Below are 18,951 nucleotides of genomic sequence, written 5' to 3'. Positions count from 1 at the left end.
TTCCTCTGCTATGCCGTGGGGCCCTCCCTGTAGTGTTAACTGGGGTTGTGGTTGGAGACAAAGACACAAACCTCTGTGATCCATGTGACAAAAGCCTCTTTATTCTTCTGAACCCTTCTTAAATAGAGGGTTGGAATTTTCCAGCTCATGACAGATGATTGGTTGGGAGTTCAGGCTGCTCAGCCCTCTGACAAGTGAGGTGTCTGCAGTTTAGGATGGAACGTAGTTGGGTGAAATGTCTGTGTTTGAATATATCTTATCATTGTTCTCCCAGAGGCCTGTTTATAGAATCAGGCTAATCGAACTGAGTTTCTTATCCATGGTCAAATTATTTGCCTAGCTACAAGCCAGCTTGTGCTGTAACACTTCCCATGGGCAATACAGTTTTCCCAGAACTGTTGTGGCGTGGGTCACTAATCCAAGGCTGCAGTCTATTAAGGATAGACTCTAGTGTGGAATCAAAGGCCCCCCCCTCTCTCTCTTTGGGTCTCCCACTGGATTACAGCTTCCTTTGGCATCCAGCATGAACACTTTTCTTATGGGCTGCCACTGGATCTCTGCATCCCCCATGGACTTCATGGATTACAGGGGGACAGTTTTTTTCATTGGAGTCCTTACCACAACTTGCAGAAGAATTTAATCTCTGACTATCGGAGCACTGTTGCAGTGTATGTTTATTTTATTTTATTCAGTTTATTGTTATAATGGTTTCTTCCTACATTCCCCAATGTTTTCCCCAGTTGGTCTGTCCCCAAGTTGTATCCACCCCTGAAGCTACCTTCTTTGCCATTCCCCGCCCCTTGTCCATCATTGTAACCCTGCCCTTTGTTCCAACCCCTTCATTTGCCATCATTGTGACCCTGCCCCTTTTTCCAGCACGTTCCTTGTCAGTCTAACCCTGGGCCAATCCCTAATTGTTCCACCCCATTGGTAATCCCCTATTACTCGAGGTCCCATTGGCCCATGTGACCCTTTCTCCTCCCCCTGCCCCCTTCATTGGTTGTAACCCCGTGAAACCCTGCCCTCCACTCCTCCCCTAAGGATCCCTTATTGGTCAATTGTTTGTACCCACCCCCTGATCTGCACCCATGTTTAATCCTGGGCACGGCAGTGCTCTGGGCTTTTTGGCCCTGAACCCTCCAAACTGAATAAGCCATTTAGAACCACAGAAGCAGAGAGCCTCCCTCACCTCCTTTACCCAGTCCTCGATGTGGGCCACACCAAAGAGCTACTGGCTCTTAAGGTTCTACTTCCAGGAAATCTCACCCTGGGGCAGATCCTCACATCTGGCACAGTGCTGGTTTGTTCCAAAGAGTTAGCCTGGGCTCCAGTAGCCCGTGTTCGATCACCTCCTCCCCCTCTTTCTCCCCTGATCTTGGTGTTGCCAAGGTGTTTTCTCTTACACATCCTCACTTCTTTCTCTTCTCCATCTAAAAGAAAAACTGCCATCCGTATGAGAGGAATGTTACATTTGTCTTTACAAATAAATTGTAAATCTGTTGGTAGATAAAGTAAGCACCTAGAGATAAAAGAAACAATGGGAGGGATTACACTGATTGGTGAATGGAAAAAGAGATTTGCCTTTACAAACAAACTGTAGGTTTGCTGGTAAATGAAATCGGGTAACAGAAGATGAAAGAAGCAACAGGGGGGAAAACTATGAATTCTACAAGAATTAAAGATTAAAAGGGAGGGTTATACATTAGATGGGAATGTCAGGTGTCAGGCATTCCAGGAAGTCTGTGCCTCTCGAGTACCTCAGCCAATGGGGAAAGAGAGAGGGAAAAGCGGCCGGGAAATTAGGATAAAAAGGGAGGCTGCATCCTCCAAAAATTTGAGAGAACCCACGGGAATGCCCCATGGCCTCTCCTTTTATTCGAATAAAGCAAAAAGGACTCCTCTGTCTCCTTTTTGGACATAAATCGCTGGTGTTTGTGGATTAATTTCCCTTACAATTTGGGGGCTCGTCCGGGATATTTCCACCGTCCAGGGCAGCAGGCAGCGGGTGGAGCTGAAGGCGCGCCTCACCCAGTTTCGGTGATCAGCTCCCCTGGGTGCCAGCTGGCCCCGGGCGATTGATTGGGTTCCCGAGACTGTCCAGGAGACAGACGAGTGGTGGACCAGGGGTCCGTGAAGAGTCCACAGGGAAGGACCAGTGAAAATCTCACCGGTGAGTAAAATGGGATCCTCGGGGAGCAAACCTGGGAGGGCGCCCATGGAGGGCAGCACAGGTACACCTGGGAGGGCAGCCATGGAGGGCAGCACAGGTACACCTGGGAGGGCGTCCATGGAGGGTTGGTTGCACAGGTGAAACAGGACACCCATGGAGGGTTGGAAGGGTGAAGCCGGGAAAGGGCCCTCGGAGAGTCCCTTGGGGAAAGTGCTGGGGTCTTGGGACAGATTGTATATTCACTCAGAGGTAACTATGAAAATTATGGTAAAATATTGTTATTTTGTGTGGCCAGAGTATAAGTTGTCAAAAGGGCTTATTAAGGCCATGTTATATAGATGCCCTGGGGGGGCATTAAGGGAAATCGAGAAGGGGTCTTGATAGTCCATGGCCTGAGGGGCAAAAACGGGAGTCAAGAGAGGGTCTCGACAGCGGCGGCTGGATGGAGAGTGTTTGTGCGTTGGAACAGAATTGAAGAGGAGTTTGTGATAGATATGGATGAGGCAATGAGCGGCAGGGCCGGGCACAGAGCTGTGGGACCGAGAACACGGGCTGGGGACTGTGGGTCTGCTGTGCCTGACCCCACCACCCCCGGTCAGGGCCGGCAGTGTCTGCTGGCCCCCGTGAGGCTGCGGGACTCCCAGCCGCCTGTGATGCTGCGGGCCGTGCTTGCTGGGAGCACTGGTGGGGGAGAAGTGTTTGGACTGTGACAGGACAGGCACAGGCTCTGGTATAGGGTGTGTGATAAAGATAAGGAGAACAAAAATAAAGGAATATTTGGGAAATGCGGATTATACGTGGAAGGATTGGGATTTTCTTTTGGGAGTTTTGTTTGGGTCATCCGGGAGACTAATGGTTTTGCGGGGGGCTCAGCAGCTGTGAGGGGATGGGCGTCCGCGGGCAGCGGTGGGGCTGGACCCAATGCACCTACGGTGAATGATGCTATCCCCCAGGCGGACCCCCAGTGGGACCCAAATAACCAGGCTAGTTTGGCTCGCCTCCGTGATTACCGTGCTTATCTAATCAGGGCAATCAAGTCAGCTGCTCCCAAAGCTTACAACGTATCTAAGGCTATGTCGTTAGAAGAGGAGAAACAGAAAAGTCCCTCTCATTGGTTGGAGAGGATTAGGGATGCCTTGAGGAAACATGGGGGGATGGATCCTGAGGGGCCAGCCTTTGACACATTGCTGAAAGTGCAATTTGTTACTAAGGCTTGGCCTAATATAAGAAAAGGAGTACAAAAAGATGAAAAGTGGCAAAATAAGCCTCGGAAAGAATTGGTTAGAAAAGCACAGCAGATATATGTGAGAAGGGATGAGAAAAAGGCAAAGGCTAAGGAAAAGATGATGGCAGAGTTTTTGCAGCCCCAGAGGAATAAACCACAGGGTCCAAGGGGTCCCCCGGGACAGAGGGGACGGGGTCGGCCACAGGGAAGTGGCAGAGGCATCCCCTCTTCGGCAGGGGAAAGCCAACCCAAACCGCGGCTGGGGAGGAACCAGTGTGCTATCTGCAGGGCAGAAGGGCATTGGAAAAATGAGTGTCCGCAGAAACAGCTGGACCCTCAGGAGGAGGAAGTCCAGAGGATAATGGAAATGGATTGTTAGGGGTGTCAGGGGCTCCTATTATATCAAGGACCCACCATTCAGGAGCCCTTGATAACTTTTAAGGTGAGTCTGAATAAAGAGGAGGTGTGGCAGGGGCCTCTCGATCCACCTTAAATTTTATACCTAGGGGGAGAAAATTGTCAAAAAGATCTGTGGTTATTCAAGAAGTGAGCGGAAAGGATGAGCGAGTGTATTTTATTCAACCACTGTTAATCGATGTGGGGGACATGTTTGAACTGCATGAATTCCTGTTCTTAATTGTGATTGTAATTTACTGGGAAGAGATCTGATGGCTAGAATGGGAATGCAAATTAGTAGTGTAAGAAGTGACACGGAGTCCAAAACTGTAGTATTTTTGTGTAAAATATCTGAGAAAGCTTATACTGAAATTAATCTGGAAGTGTGGGCAGCCCCAGGGAAATATGGAAAACTAGATATAAAACCTCTCCAAATTACTTTAAAGTAACCGGGACAAGTGGTGTCTAAAAAGCAATATCCTATTTCAAGGGAGGGAAAGAAGGGGTTACAGCCTGTTATTGAGTCCCTTCTAAAAGCAGGTCTATTGGAGCCATGTATGTCTCCTTATAATACCCCTATCCTGCCGGTTAAGAAACCAGATGGAACATATAAAATGGCGCAAAATTTAAGAATAATAACTGAAATTGTCAAACCCAGGCATCCCACAGTTCCGGATCCATATACAATCCTAAATCAGATCCCTTCTTCACATCGGTATTATTCTGTACTGGATTTGAAGGATGCTTTCTGGGAGTGTCCGATTACAGAAGATAGTAAACAGTATTTTGCCTTTAAATGGGAACAGGAGGAAGGAGGGAAGATGATAAAACAACAGTTGATATGGACAGTCCTTCCCCAGGGAAATACAGAGTCACCGGTTTTGTTTGGACAAGCTTTGCAGAAAATGTTAAGAGAGTTTACTCCACCCTCAGGAGTTAAGCTGTTGCAGTATGTAGATAATTTGCTGTTATTGGGAGAGCAAGAAAAGGTGGTTAAAGAGGCTACTGTAAAACTGCTTAATTTCCTTGCCAAAAAAAAAAAAAAAAAAAAAAAAGCTCAGTTAGTAGAAAAAAGGTCAAATATTTGGGACACATTCTGACTGAGGGGTTACGATGTATTGATCCAGAAAGAATAATAGGGATTTTGCAAATACCATTTCCCCAAACTAAAAAGGAGCTACGGCAATTTTTAGGGTTGGTTGGGTACTGTAGAGCCTGGATCGAGGATTTTTCTGTCATAGCTAGACCTTTATATAACTTCTTAACCCAAAACAGTCCTAATGGTATGGACACCGGAAGTAGAGCAAAGCTTCAGAAAATTAAAAGACAAATTAGTTAATGCCCCAGTCTTAGCTCTTCCAGATGTAGAAAAAGAATTTCAACTACATGTGGATGTTAAACTGGGACATGCTAAAGGAATTTTGGTACAAGAACATGGAGGGACACAAAGACCTGTCGCCTATTTCTCTAAATGGTTAGACCCAGTGGCCAGAGGCTGGCCCCACTGTCTACAGAACTGTGCAGCCACAGCTCTGATGGTGGCTGAGGCGGGAAAGCTGACAAGGGGAAGGTATCTGATCGTAAAGGTTTCACATCAAATTAAAGCTTTGTTAACTGAGAGAGCCTCTAAGTGGATGACAAGCGCTCGATTATTACAGTATGAATCTTGTTTAATGGAACAGGAAGATTTAGAATTTAAAAATGGGGAAAATTTTTATCCAGCCTCCTGTTTAAATGGCCAAGGGGGAGACAGGAGAAAAGCCGTGATTGTATCCAGGCTATAGATCTTCAAACTAGAGCTAGGAAAGATTTGAGAGATAGTCCCTGGCCTGAGGGAGAGAATGTGTTCACTGATGGGTCGTCAAGAGTGATAAACGGGAAGCGTTTTACAGGATATTCTATCATGAGTGGGAAACAATTAAAGGAAGGGGGGAGGTTACCCCCACCTGGTCAGCCCAGACAGCTGAGCTGTATGCGCTGATCAGAGCCTGTGAGTTATACCGGGATAAGACGGTGAATATTTTTACTGATTCTAAATATGCATATGGGGTGATATATGCATTCGGGAAACTGTGGGAAGAACGAGGTTTATTAAATTGTAGGGGAAAGATGTTAGCCCATGAGAACTTAGTCTCTCACCTATTAGAGGTGGTGAATTTACCAAAAAGGGTGGCAATAATCCACATTAAGGGGCATCAGGCAGGGTACTCAGAGGAGGCAATAGAAAACCGACTGGCGGATAAAGAAGCTCGGAAAGCCGCATTGTTGCCAGAAATCTCTAAAATCCTCCCCTTACTCCCAGTAACTGCACCGCTGTCAGAAAAACTGTCTTTCCCACCAGAGGAACTTAAGATAATTTAAAAAGTGGGGCAGAAGAAAGAGGAAATAATTGGTTTACAAGGGATGGGAGGCAGTGGATCCCAAAAGCTCTGGCCTTACAATTGTTAAAACAACTTCATGGAGTCATTGGGGCTCTCGAGGGCTGGCAGAAGTCTTCCTAAAAATGTATGCTGCTGTGGGTCTTTTTGGCTTGGCAAAAGGAGCTATTGAGGGTTGTTTGACTTGTGCTAAAACCAATAACAAAATTACAAGGAAACTTGCCAGGGGAGGGAGGCCTTGGGCTGTACGTCCTTTCCAGAGATGTCAGGTGGATTTTACTAAAGTGCCCCGAGTGGCAAGGTTTAAATATTTTCTGGTGATAGTATGTCAATTAACAGGGTGGCCAGAAGCATTCCCTACTTTTTCAGCAACTACAGGATCAGTTGTTAAAGTATTTTTGGAACAAACAATTCCAAAATATGGAATTGTGGAAGCAAGAGACTCAGGGGAACTCATTTTACAGAAAAAAAAAAAATATTCAAGAAGTTATGAGTGCTTTAGGGATACAATGGAACCTGCATACCCCCTGGCACCCCCAGAGTTCGGGTCGGGTTAAAAGAATGAATGGAAAAATAAACACCTTCTGAAGCTGGTGATAAAAACCAAGATGCCGTGGGTACGGCTCCTGCCCCTGGCTTTGGCAAGAATAAGGGCCAGATGCAGGAAAGATATTCAATTATCTCCCTTTGAATTAATGTTTAGAATTCCTTACCCTTGTAATTCTCAGCCTAGTGGGGGGGGGGGTAGAGATAACTAATGTGTATTTGAGACATTGTGTGGCTTGGATGCTGTCTGTTGTGAAATCTCTTTGACAGGAGGCTCAGCTAGCACAGACCCTGCCTTTGGACTTTGCTGTTCACAACATCCAGCCAGGAGATAGGATCCTAGTTAAGGAGTGGAAAGAAGCACCGCTGGTGGTGAAGTGGCGTGGACCGTTCCAGGTGTTGCTGACCACAGAAACAGCCATCAAGACAGCTGAACATGAGTGGACCCATCACACTCAGGTCAAGGTCCCTGAGGCCCCAGAGATTTGGACATCTCAGCTGGAGGAGAGGGACGGGAAGCCACGACTGACACTCCGCAGGGGCGGACTGGAGCAGTAGCAAGTGTGTTGACTTCGAGGGAAGCCTCGTGTGCTCACCCACAGACTGCCTGCTGAAAGTTTGTGTGGGCATCCCTCCTCTCGGATCTCCAGTCTGGCTGGGGGCCAGCCCTTTGCTGTCACTGTTTTCTTTGTGCTAAGCTGTTTCTGTGCCTTCACTCACCACAGGTGCAAAAGACAACGTGAAAGTAAAAATTAAGTTAGGGAATTACATAACACCATCAGAATATTTCTCTTAATAATCTTACCTTTATACTGTCAGTTAGGGTGGGGCCAGGAATAGGAAAAAATAAGTTTATAACTTTAAGAGAAGAAGCAGCAAAAAACCTTTAACCTTAGCAATTGCAGGGTCTGTGGGGAGCCAGGAGAATCTGAAAACTGGCCTTGGGTGGCCAGCCCAGTCGAACCTAAATGGTGGGTTAGCACCCTGAGTGAGGTCCATAATGGAACAGAATTTTGGGATAAAAAAATAATTCCATGGCGGCTTCATTCTTCTGAAAGAGGCACTTATTGTCTAAATAGAACAGGAAGCATATCCGTGGGAAAAAGTGTTTGTGACTGGACTTTATCAGTGGAACTGGCAACACTGGAATGGAACTCGAACTCTTTTAAGCAGGTTCTGATCCAAATCTAATAAGACAGATCTGGGATGTAACTGCAGCTGGAAACCTCATGTGGAGTGTGGAAGTGCAAATACTGTGGTTCCTATGGTGGGGCAACTATTGTTGGGGGACCACTAGGCCCAGGAAGCAAGCTCTATTTTGACCCCCCAGTGGATCATGAAAATTGGGAAGGTCTCTTTGCCAACAGGAGCTGGGCTTTAAAGGGGCATTACTGGATTTGTGGCCAACATGCCTATCGCAGGTTACCCCCAAACTGGTTGGGGATGTGTTATGTGGGGTATATCAGACCTCTGTTCTTTCTGCTACCACAGGTTCAGGGAAACCAATTAGAAATCAAGGTATATGATAATCTAATTAGGGAAAAGCGGTCAATTGATGTATCCCTGGCTGGGGGTAGCATCCAAAAGTGGGTGATAATGAGTGGCCACCTGAACAAACCATACAACACTATGGACCAGCCACTTAAAATCCTAATGAATTAATATCAGGTGCCAGAGAACCCATTTATAATTTAAATCAAATAGTTAAGTTGCAAGCTGTCTTTAAATTAGTAAGTAAGCAGACAGCTACAGCTCTTAACCTTTTTGCCGACCAGTCTACTCAGATGAGAAATGCAATATTTCAACACCAGATGGTATTGAACTATTTATTAGCAGAAGAAGGGGGCATGTGTGGCAAACTAAATGACTCAAACTGCTGTTTGCAAATAAATGACAATAGAAAAGTAGTGAAACAAACAGCAAAAAGAATAAGTAAGTTAGCTCATGTACCGGTCCAAACATGGAAAGAATGGGAATGGGACATGTTTTCGTGCCTACCTGGTAAACTGTGGGTTAAAACAATTGCTTTTTTTCTCTTATGTGCTGTAGCAATTCTAATCTTTTTACCATGCATGATCCCTTGCTTAATACAACTTATTCAACATGTGATCAAGGGAATGCAGGTTATAGCCATGCCTACTGACCCACAGATGGCTATGAAAGGACAGAAATTGATGTCATTGCAAATAATTGCAAAACCAAAAAAGACACAAGAACAAGAAATTAAGACAATGATAGCTAAAGTTTGTAAAGACAATTACTAAAAATAGAAGAGGAGGGATTGAGAGGAATGTTACATTTGTCTTTACAAATAAATTGTAAATCTGTTGGTAGATAAAGTTAGCACCTAGAGATAAAAGAAACAATGGGAGGGATTACACTGATTGGTGAATGGAAAAAGAGATTTGCCTTTGCAAACAAACTGTAGGTTTGCTGGTAAATGAAATCGGGTAACAGAAGATGAAAGAAGCAACAGGGGGGGAAACTATGAATTCTACAAGAATTAAAAATTAAAAGGGAGGGTTATACATTAGAGGGGAATGTCAGGTGTCAGGCGTTCCGGGAAGTCTGTGCCTCTCGAGTACCTCAGCCAATGGGGAAAGAGAGAGGGAAAAGCGGCCGGGAAATTAGGATAAAAAGGGAGGCTGCGTCCTCCAAAAATTGGAGAGATCCCAGGGGAATGCCCCATGGCCTCTCCTTTTATTCGAATAAAGCAAAAAGGACTCCTCTGTCTCCTTTTTGGACATAAACCTCTGGTGTTTGTGGATTAATTTTCCTTACACGTAGGTACCACTGCCAACAAGCTCCACTAATTCAAAGATTCTTGCAGTATCCCGCAGCACCGAGAGATTTGATTTCATTCGGGTTCTGCATAGGGCAATCGCTCACCATTATTTCTACTGCTGGCCACATGGCCCCTGCTGCCTCTGCATGGGTGGTGGCGGTTGCTGGCGCTTCCCCTGCCCTTCTGCCCACGGTGTGGCTGGCTAAGGCCAGGAAGACAAAGCTCATCACAGTCCAGGCCAAAATAGTGGCAGCAGAGGTGATGCATCGTTGAGCACTGTGCTGGGATGGCCCCAGCAGTGGCAGCTGGGGAAAAACCCTGGAAAAAACCACGCTTGTGCTGTTTTGATTTTCTTCTGAAATATGTCATCACAGAGGCATTACCAGCCTCTGAAACTGGGCCACAGCGTGTCCATCTTCAGAGCCATCAGAGACTGGCTCTGTTGGATGTGGTGGAAGCTTCCAGCAGCTTCTCACAGAAACTACCTCTGTGGCTCCCTTGCTACCTAAAACCAGGCCATGTAAAACCCAATAAAGTGGGGAACGCACTCGGCACTGGCCACTTTTGTCCTTCTCTGCTCTGTCCTGCTGCTTCCTGGGCATGAATTGGTGCTGCCTCTCCCTTTGCCCTGTGTCTTGTTTTAGAGTAAATTTGGGAGAAAACTTCTAAAGGGGCCCTTTCAGAAAAGAAGACTTAAGTAGCCCCTCTCCCAACTGGTTTGGCAAAAGATTTTTTTTGGAAAGAAGTGGAAACTAATTGTTTATTTAACAAGCAAAGCACTCTTTAGCAGGACAAATGAACAATACTAAGTAACAAAACATTTCGCTGCTCTGAAGAGATGACAAATTCAGAAAAGTCCCTTTTGTGGGTGGTAGCTTGGCTCACTCAGTTTGTTACCAGCCTTTTTGGCCTTGGAAACTGCTGTGGTCTAGGCAAGGCCCCAGTGGGCAATAAGTGTGAGCTCTAGGTGCTCTTCTGAGATTTTAGTGCACAGTAGGTTTAAACAATTTAAAAAAAAAAGGAAAAAAACTATTGGGATTGTTGTTCTCTTTAAAAAAGCTGAGTAGTTGTTAGTTGCTATGAAGTTGTTTATTGTAAAGGCACATCGGTCTCAAAAGGCAAAGAGTCCCAAGTGTTAAAATCCATGTAAGAAGCTTTCAGTATCGAGTCCTAAATAGAAGTAAAGTTGTAATTAGAAGCAGAAGCAGCCCCTGGGGCAAGGCCCCGGGAGGGCCGAAGTTGCAGCCTAGTACAGAGTCTGAGCAGAGGCAGAGGCTGCGGGCTGGTACAGTCTCGAGAGGAAGATGCTCCCCTGTCTTTCCTTCTTTTGTTCTTTTCTTCTTTTTCTTCCTCTTCTTCTTCATGTGGTGGTAGTGATGATGGTGGTGGTGAAAGGAGAAAGAGAGAGAACTCTCACTGCAATACAGATTCTTATTTATAAACTGCCCAATGAGCTAAAAACACTAATCTGAAGCATTTCTTCAAAACCTATTAGAATTCTAGTTTTTGTTTATTATGAACGTTTTTGTATAATATCTGCATATTCTGTTCTATCTGAAAAATGTAAGCAATATTCTTACTATATTTTTATTATGCCTAAAATTATGTTTTGGAGCTCTCACTGAGACTTCTTTTTGAGATTTGTTTTTTACACTGATATCTAGGTCTATGTTTTTGAGCTCTCACTGAGACTTTTTTTTAGACTTGATTTCTACACTGACATCGAGGACTTTTACTTTTCAAGGCGCTTAAAACGTATTCTTATTACTTATTTAAACTTACTTACTTACCTACCTAAAACTTAAACTTACACCTCTATTTCATGTATGATTGGCTTAATATACTTCAATCCATCCAAAAGTTTTACTTCAAATCCTGCACTGTGATCTCTCTCTGAAGAATTCAGAGAGGTCTGTGTTTCACACACTCCAAAAAAAACTATAGTCTAAGGAACTTTTTTGCTTCATCCAGCAAAAAGCTAACTGAAAAGCAAAGGAGAACTCTCTCTTGTTGTCTACTACAGACAACAATACTGTCTGTGAGAAGGATATGGGGGAGCAAGTATTGTTTCTGATAACAAATTTTACGCTTCTCTCTCTCTTCCCTCTCATAACTAGTTTTGAAGTCACAGAACTTAATATGTAGCATTAGCAGAATAGGTGATTGAGGATGCAAGGATTAAATAGTTACCCTAGGACACCCTGGGCCAGGGGGGCAGCTGTGCAGGTGTGAAAAATATATGTGTGAATCGTGTAACAAAGTGATAGTAAAAATAAGGCCATGTGAATGTTGTATGATGAGTGGAATAACTGCTTGGGATGATTATAAAAATCAATTTTAAGAAAATCAAATAAGACATGGAACAAAAGGTAAATTGTAGAAATGCTTGCTTAGGAGAAATGTTTGCTTAAGAAGATTTGTGGTTTACTTGTGGTTTTGTCTGCTTGCATAAAAATAAGGAACTTGTGGTTATATTTGCTTGCACAGAATGAAAATAAATTGTGAAAAGTATATTAAGCAAATGACTGTAGTTATATAAACAGCTGATAAATACACATGCAGAAAGGTCAGCAAAAAGACACTGAGGAAGATGATGAGCCTTCATCCAAAAGACCACCGAAAGAGGGCAAACGACCCCCTAGCAACAGCCAAAGCCTGCGCAGAAGACAACCATCGATATGGAATCAAGGAAACAAAAGAAGGAGCAGGATACACCAGGAAAACGAAATGCAGACTGAATAAAAAGGTGGAACTAATGCTGAGCAGTGTGTGTCGCTGGTGACTCCCCGGCACACCCAGCACTGTTTGCCTGCTGCTTTTTCTATTAATAAATAATCACTGGAGATACCATAATTTCTTGTGAATTTATAAAAGCAGGGACTCCCTTGTTGGGCCCTCTGGTGTCTGTCACAGACAGGGGAGGGTTCCTGGGGCTCCGTTGCTCCTGGAGCTCTTCCAGGATGAGGAGGAGCATGTCCACCTCACAGCACAGCTGGGAAAGCAGCAGCTGCTCCCTGTCTATGGCACCTCAGTTCCCTGCTCTCCACAGCCCTCCCAGTCTGGCCCCGAAGCTGCTCCACACCAATGTCTTCAGTCTGAAGAATTCAGAATTTAAGAATTAAGAATTCATTCAGTCTGAATGGTGGAATCATGCATGTGGAGTCATGATTAGCTCAGAAAAAATTACAGTAGTTAATGGGCACTTCAAGATCCTGGAGAAAACTGGTACCTGGATTTTCTATCATTGCTTGTGAAGCCCACACCTGGGCAAGCAAATAAAAGTCCATAGCCAAACAGCTACAGAGCAGGCATTGGTTCATTTAGCACTGGGTGTAAGGGGGATCTCTCCACCAAAACTCCCTCAACCTTCTTTAGCCTACAGTTCCATTTCAAAAGTTCTTCCCCTCAATGTCACAATTACAGCAAATGGTTAGCATATTCATATTTGCATAAAGCTGGGTCATGATTTTACAACAGTTTGTTGCTTTCGCGCATGCATTAGTTCCTTCTGTGGGGGTTGTCAGTCTTCTGGTGGTTTTTTGAGCACTCCTGTAGTTTTCCTTTGATCCTTTCACCTCTATCTTCACTGATACCTTGGATTTTAGCTTTTATATTTTTCAGAATCTCTGCTGCTTAGTGCGTAACTCTGAAACTTCATGTTAGCTGTAAGTTCTTTTCACAGGGGAGTTAGACAAAACAATCCATGTCTAGCTAGACACTTAAGGATAACCAGTACCCAAAAAGCAGAAACAACAGCGAGGGAAAGGGGGCAAGCCAGGGGGCTGAGACTTAAGGACCTGGGGCTGTGGTTGGACAATTGACACCAATATGTAGATGAACCCAAACTTATAAAAGTGTAAAAACTGGTGACCAGAATCCATCTTGGATTTGATTTGGGTGTAGCCCTGGCCCAGCTCTTGCACTGCCCAAGGTGGATCCTTTCAATAAATTCCTATTTTATCTCTTCTGCTCTGTCTAGTTTCTGTTCCAGGTCAGCCTTTCCAGGCATCATCAGAGCACGCCTGGTGCTTCATTTTCAGTCTAACTTGTTTTCAGCTAATTTTGGCAAGTTGCTGTTGGCAAGTTCCATTGAAACTTGCTATCTTGCTCATGATGCATGTTATCTCCCTTGACCTGCTATCTTGCTTCCTTCAATATCTTGTTTGCTCTGCTATCTTGTTTGCTCTGCTATCTTGTTTGCTTAACCTATGCATCGTGTTTCAATATTACTTGTGGATAACCTTTTGTTACCTACCACTTAGGATTCAGAAGCAGGGGCTCCCTGTCTCTTCCGGGTCTTCCACTGGGCCACAGCCTCCAGGCATCCCCTTGCACCAGCGTGAGCAGCTCCCCCACAGCCTGCGGGTGGATCTCAGCATTCCCCATGGATCCCCATGGGCTGTGGGTGGATCTCTGCATCCCCATGGATCCCCATGGGCTGTGGGTGGATCTCAGCATCCCCATGGATCCTCATGGGCTGTGAGTGGATCTCTGCACCCCCTGTGGATCCCCATGGGCTGTGGGTGGATCTCTGCACCTCCTGTGGACCCTTATGGGTTGTGAGTGGATCTCAGCATCCCCCATGCATCCCATGGGCTGTGAGTGGATCTCAGCATCCCCCATGGATCCCATAGGCTATGGGTGGATCTCTGCACCTCCTGTGGACCCTTATGGGTTGTGAGTGGATCTCAGCATCCCCCATGGATCCCATAGGCTATGGGTGGATCTCTGCACCTCCTGTGGACCCTTATGGGTTGTGAGTGGATCTCAGCATCCCCCATGGATCCCCATGGGCTGTGAGTGGATCTCAGCATTCCCCATGGATCCCCATGGGCTGTGGGTGGATCTCTGCACCCCCTCTGGATCCCCATGGGCTGCAGGGGCACAGCTGCTTCACTGCAGCCTGCAGAGGAATTCTGGCTCTGGTTCCTGGAGCACCTTCTCCCCCTCCTTCTTCACGGACCTTGGTGTCACCATGCTGTTTTCCCTCACATATTCTCTCCTCCTCTCTGGCTAGAGAAAAATGCATGTATCCCATTTTCTTTTGTTTGTCTTCTTAAACTTGTTATCATAGAGGTGTAACCAACCTCTCTAAAGGGCCCAGCTCTGGCCAGCAGCATGCTCATCTTCAGAGCCATCAGGGATTGGCTCTGCTGGACATGGTGGAAGCTTCCAGCAGTTTTTTATAGAAGCCACCCATGTGTGGCCTTCCAGCTTTGCAAAACCAACACAACTTGCCACACCTGGTGCAGGGACCAGATGTAGAAAAGTGGGGTGGGGATATTACAAATGTTCTAGAATGTTTAAAAGGATTAAGTTAATAGTAACTAGAGTTTGTGTCCCAAACAAACTATGGTAAAGTTATGAGGGCATGCACCCCCACAGTTTGTAAAGACAAATTGAGAAAAAAGAAGGGATTGAGGGGAAAGATGTGTGCTAATGTCTTTACAAATCATTTGATGGGTGAAGGTATGGGTGTTCATGTCTTTGAAATGGGTCCTAATGCCTCTGCTAACTTTGGGCAGCAGGTTTGTTGCAGAGCCAAGACATTTTGGCTTCTGAAACAGACAAGGGCCTGCACAAGGCTGAACTTCTGAACTACAGAGTAAAATAGTAGGTTCAAGGCGGAAAATGTAGTAGAAGGTTCGGGAAGGCTGCACCTTCCTGGCGTCTCCGCCAACGGAGAAAGGAAGAGGGCAATGGGGAAAGGAAGAGGGCAACATGTGGCCAGGAGTTAGGATAAAAGGAAATGCTGAGAGAGAAAACCCAGCCAGGTAAGTGCCACACAGGACTCTCTGCTTTTATTCAAATAAAGTTGAGGGACTCCTCTGAATCACAGAATCACAGAATGACAGAATCATTGGGTTGGAAGAGACCTTTAAGGTCATCGAATCCAACCCAGACCTAACACCTCAACTAAACCATGAGTGCCACATCCAGTCTTTTTTTAAACACATCCAGGGATGGTGACTCCATCACCTCCCCAGGCAGACAGTTACAGTACTTTACTCTTTCAGTAAAAAACTTTTTTCCTAATATCCAACCCATATTTCCCTTGGCACAGCTGAAGACCATGTCCTCTCGTTCTGCCAGTTGCTGCCTGCAGAAAGAGACTGTACAGGTTTGTATTAATTTATTTTTTGGTAAGGAAGGAAAGGAATCAGTTATGGAAGTAATTCCCTGTAAGGACCTTGGCAGCTTCCTTTAGACCTGACAAAAACCAATCAGTGGCTGACTTTTTAATACTGACACAATGTTACACCAATGAAAAAGTTAGATGCACCTTTGTGAACACACATGTAAAGACCAAAATGCCCCGGGAATCTTTCTTTCCCTTACAGCCTCAATACAGGTAGTAGGGTCTGGACTCTTTGGGCCATGGGGCTGGGCCCCTCTGGAGGAAGCCCTCTGGACCCCATCCTGGCAGGCCTGGACCCTGCCTCTGCTGCAGTGCTGGCCAGGCTGGGCTCTCCCCAACCCCAGCGTGGCCAGGCGGGCCCAAGGCACGGCTGAAATGCTGCTGCTGCTGAGTTTAACCAGAAACCACTGGGCCCTCTGGCTGGTACGGGCCAGGACAGGCTCCTCTGCCTTGGCCCCTTCAGTCGGGTATGGGTAGACAGGAGGATGGAAGACCATTAGCCCACAGCTGGAATTGAATGCACCAAAAGCCAGAAAACAGCCATGTAGCCAGAGCAACCACCACTGCTTCTCACCGGGCCCCTCCTGAATTCTCCTGCAAGCTACAATGAAGATATGATCCATACATCAAACTCTTTTATTCCCTGTAACTCATGGAATGCATTTTGGGGGGATGAAGCGTTCTAACCACAGCCATGAGCAGCAGCACCAGTACTAAGCAAGCAGATGTTGAAATAGCTATGATCCCATAAGAAGTTTGAACAGAAAGAAAGAAGAGTGATGAAGACCCTTTGCTCCAAGGGAAGAAGAAGAAAATCTCTGTTCCCAGAAATGGAGATGATCTCAGAGATAGATGAAGAGAACCTCTGCTTTTGAACAGCTCATCCTTAAAATAGTACCCTGTAAGTTTGACATGGCCCATGAACACAGCTGTGGGAATGCTGCAGGACATGGAGAGGGACTTCACAATTGCAGATTTCCAGGCAGCAGCTGTTTGTGGCAATTAAAAGCCACGAGAGAACTGGTTTTTTGGGAGAAGTCTCCATGGCACGGCAAGCGATACACCTTGCGTTAAGTAAATTGGAGAAAGACTATTTTAGAGGTGATAAACTGACTGAATGATTTCGGTACGTTGTCAGAGGGAAAGAAAAGAGGATGTGGGGAGTCAGGCTCCGCTCCCAGAGAACAGGGACAGGACAAGGGGAAATGGGCTCAGGCTGGGCCGGGGCAGGCTCAGGTTGGACAGCAGCAGCAATTTCTCCATGGAAAGGGTGCTCAGGCCTTGGCAGGGGCTGCCCAGGGAGCTTTGGAGTGCCCATCCCTGGGGGTGTCACCTGGATGTGGCACTCAGGGCTCTGGGCTGGGGACAAGGTGAGGATCAGGCACAGTTTGGACTCCATGGTCTGGGAGAGCATTTCTAACATCAGTGTTCCTAGGATTCTGTGCCTGGAACACTCCTGCAGAAGGGAATTCTTTGGGTGTAGGAAATATCCCTCTGGAGCCAGGCTAAGCTAACCTGGGCAGGGAGGGACCAAATCCATGCTCTGCAGCTGATGTGTCCCAGCCCTGCCTGGCAGGGGCTGAGGCTCCCCCTGAGGCCGGACAAATGCCACCTGTGTCTGCTCCAGCACTTGTGACTTGTCAGCCTGGGGCAGGGGGTGGCTGGTCCTGGCAGGCTGGAGGTCTCCATATCCAAACTCCAATGCTTGTTTGGAGGCTGTGGAGTAGGATTTATGTATCCACATCCCAAGGGAAAAGCAATCCAGGCATCCTGCTCTGGTTGGGTGTTGAATGTCCTCTGCCAACTCCCAGTGCTCTGTTACTGTCAGGTGTGGGATGTCCCCTGCCAAGAAAGCTGCAGCCAGGCACTGTTCCTGCTTTGCTTTCTCTGCTGGAGAGGTGTCCAAGGAAGGCCAGGTTGGACGGTGCTTGGAGCAACCTGGGACAGTGGAAGGCGTCCCTTTCCTGGAATGGGGCAGCCACTAATTCTCTGGAAATTCCATTCTCACAAACCTCACAGGAAACAATTCCGTTCCAATATCTCATCTACCCCTGCGAGAGGGCACTGGGAAGCCATTCACCATTATCCTCTTCCTCCAAGCCCTTGTCCAAAGTCCCTGTAATGCTTTCTTTACAGGTATGCATATCCAACTGACACAGTGTCCAACATTATTACCAGCAATCAGCAGAATAATTAAGGGTTAGAGGTCTTTAGGGAAATTGCTTCCTGTGAGCCACCTGAATCAGAACTGGAGTGAAACTAGGACCATAATTTGATAATCTGACTCCAAAAGAGTTGTTCCACTTTCACACTGTACTGCAGTAAAATGCCTTTCCCAGGAATTACCCCGCTTCCTCTGAAATGGGTGAAGCCGCACCCACAGGAGAGCCAGGACTACATAAAGAGGGGCTGTGCTGGACTTGTCCCATCGCAGGAGCTGCGGGACACGCACGGACAAGGTCGGGCCCTGGGGGATGAGCTGTGGGCTGGGAGCCGGGAGCAGCAGCGAGCGGGATCTTGTTGCTCTCCTGCCTCCTGTTGCGTGTGTTTGCCACGGCTGCGGAGATGGGCGGGCAGGAGAAGAGGGCTCTGAGGGCAGCGGGCGGGCGGTGTCTGCTCCGAGCGGGGGCTGCAGGAAGCCGCCTTTGCTGGAGCCGCTTTGGGGCAGCTCGGGGGAGCCGTGTGCGCTGCGGGGGCTGAGCTGGGAGGGGGCCGGGCTCAGAGCTGGGGCCGGATGGCTGCGCTCCCCGCATGGCAGGAGCCGTGGCACTGATGCCGGGGGGCTCCTGGCCCCCGAGCCGCTCCTTCGGGAGCAGGGCAGCTCCGTGGGGATGAGGGGCTGCCAAGGAGGAATTGGAACACGAGTTATGCCCTGAATGTGCTTAGTGCCTCTCTGCGGGCACTGACACAGTCGCTGGGGCTTTTCCCTTATTCCTGCAGCAATGGGAAGCTGTGCAAGGAGTGCCAAGGGTGCCTGGGGGCAGGTTCAGGCTGTGGCTGGGCTGGAGTTAATGTTGTCCAGGGCAGCCTCCGGCGCTGACATTGCTCCAGTGGGAGAGAATTTGGGAGAGGACAGGGCTGGGGCAAAAGGCTCAAGTGGACAAGCTCCTGCAGTGACCCTGAGCCAGCAGTTCCCTTCCTGAGCAGCTGTCCCACACTGGGGCTCTGCTGTCCAGGGAGCAGCTGGACATGTGCCCACCGAGGGCACTTGGTGCCCAAAGTCCCTGCTGTGCTCTGCCAGCACGCCCAGCTTTCCTCTGCTGCTGAACTGCCCTTCTCTCGAGCCAGTGGCTGTTCCTGTCCTGCTGTCCC

This window comes from Oenanthe melanoleuca, chromosome 3 (genome assembly GCF_029582105.1).
Source record: "Oenanthe melanoleuca isolate GR-GAL-2019-014 chromosome 3, OMel1.0, whole genome shotgun sequence".
NCBI classification, from domain to species: domain Eukaryota; kingdom Metazoa; phylum Chordata; class Aves; order Passeriformes; family Muscicapidae; genus Oenanthe; species Oenanthe melanoleuca.
Note: the sequence above shows the minus strand (reverse complement) of the source record.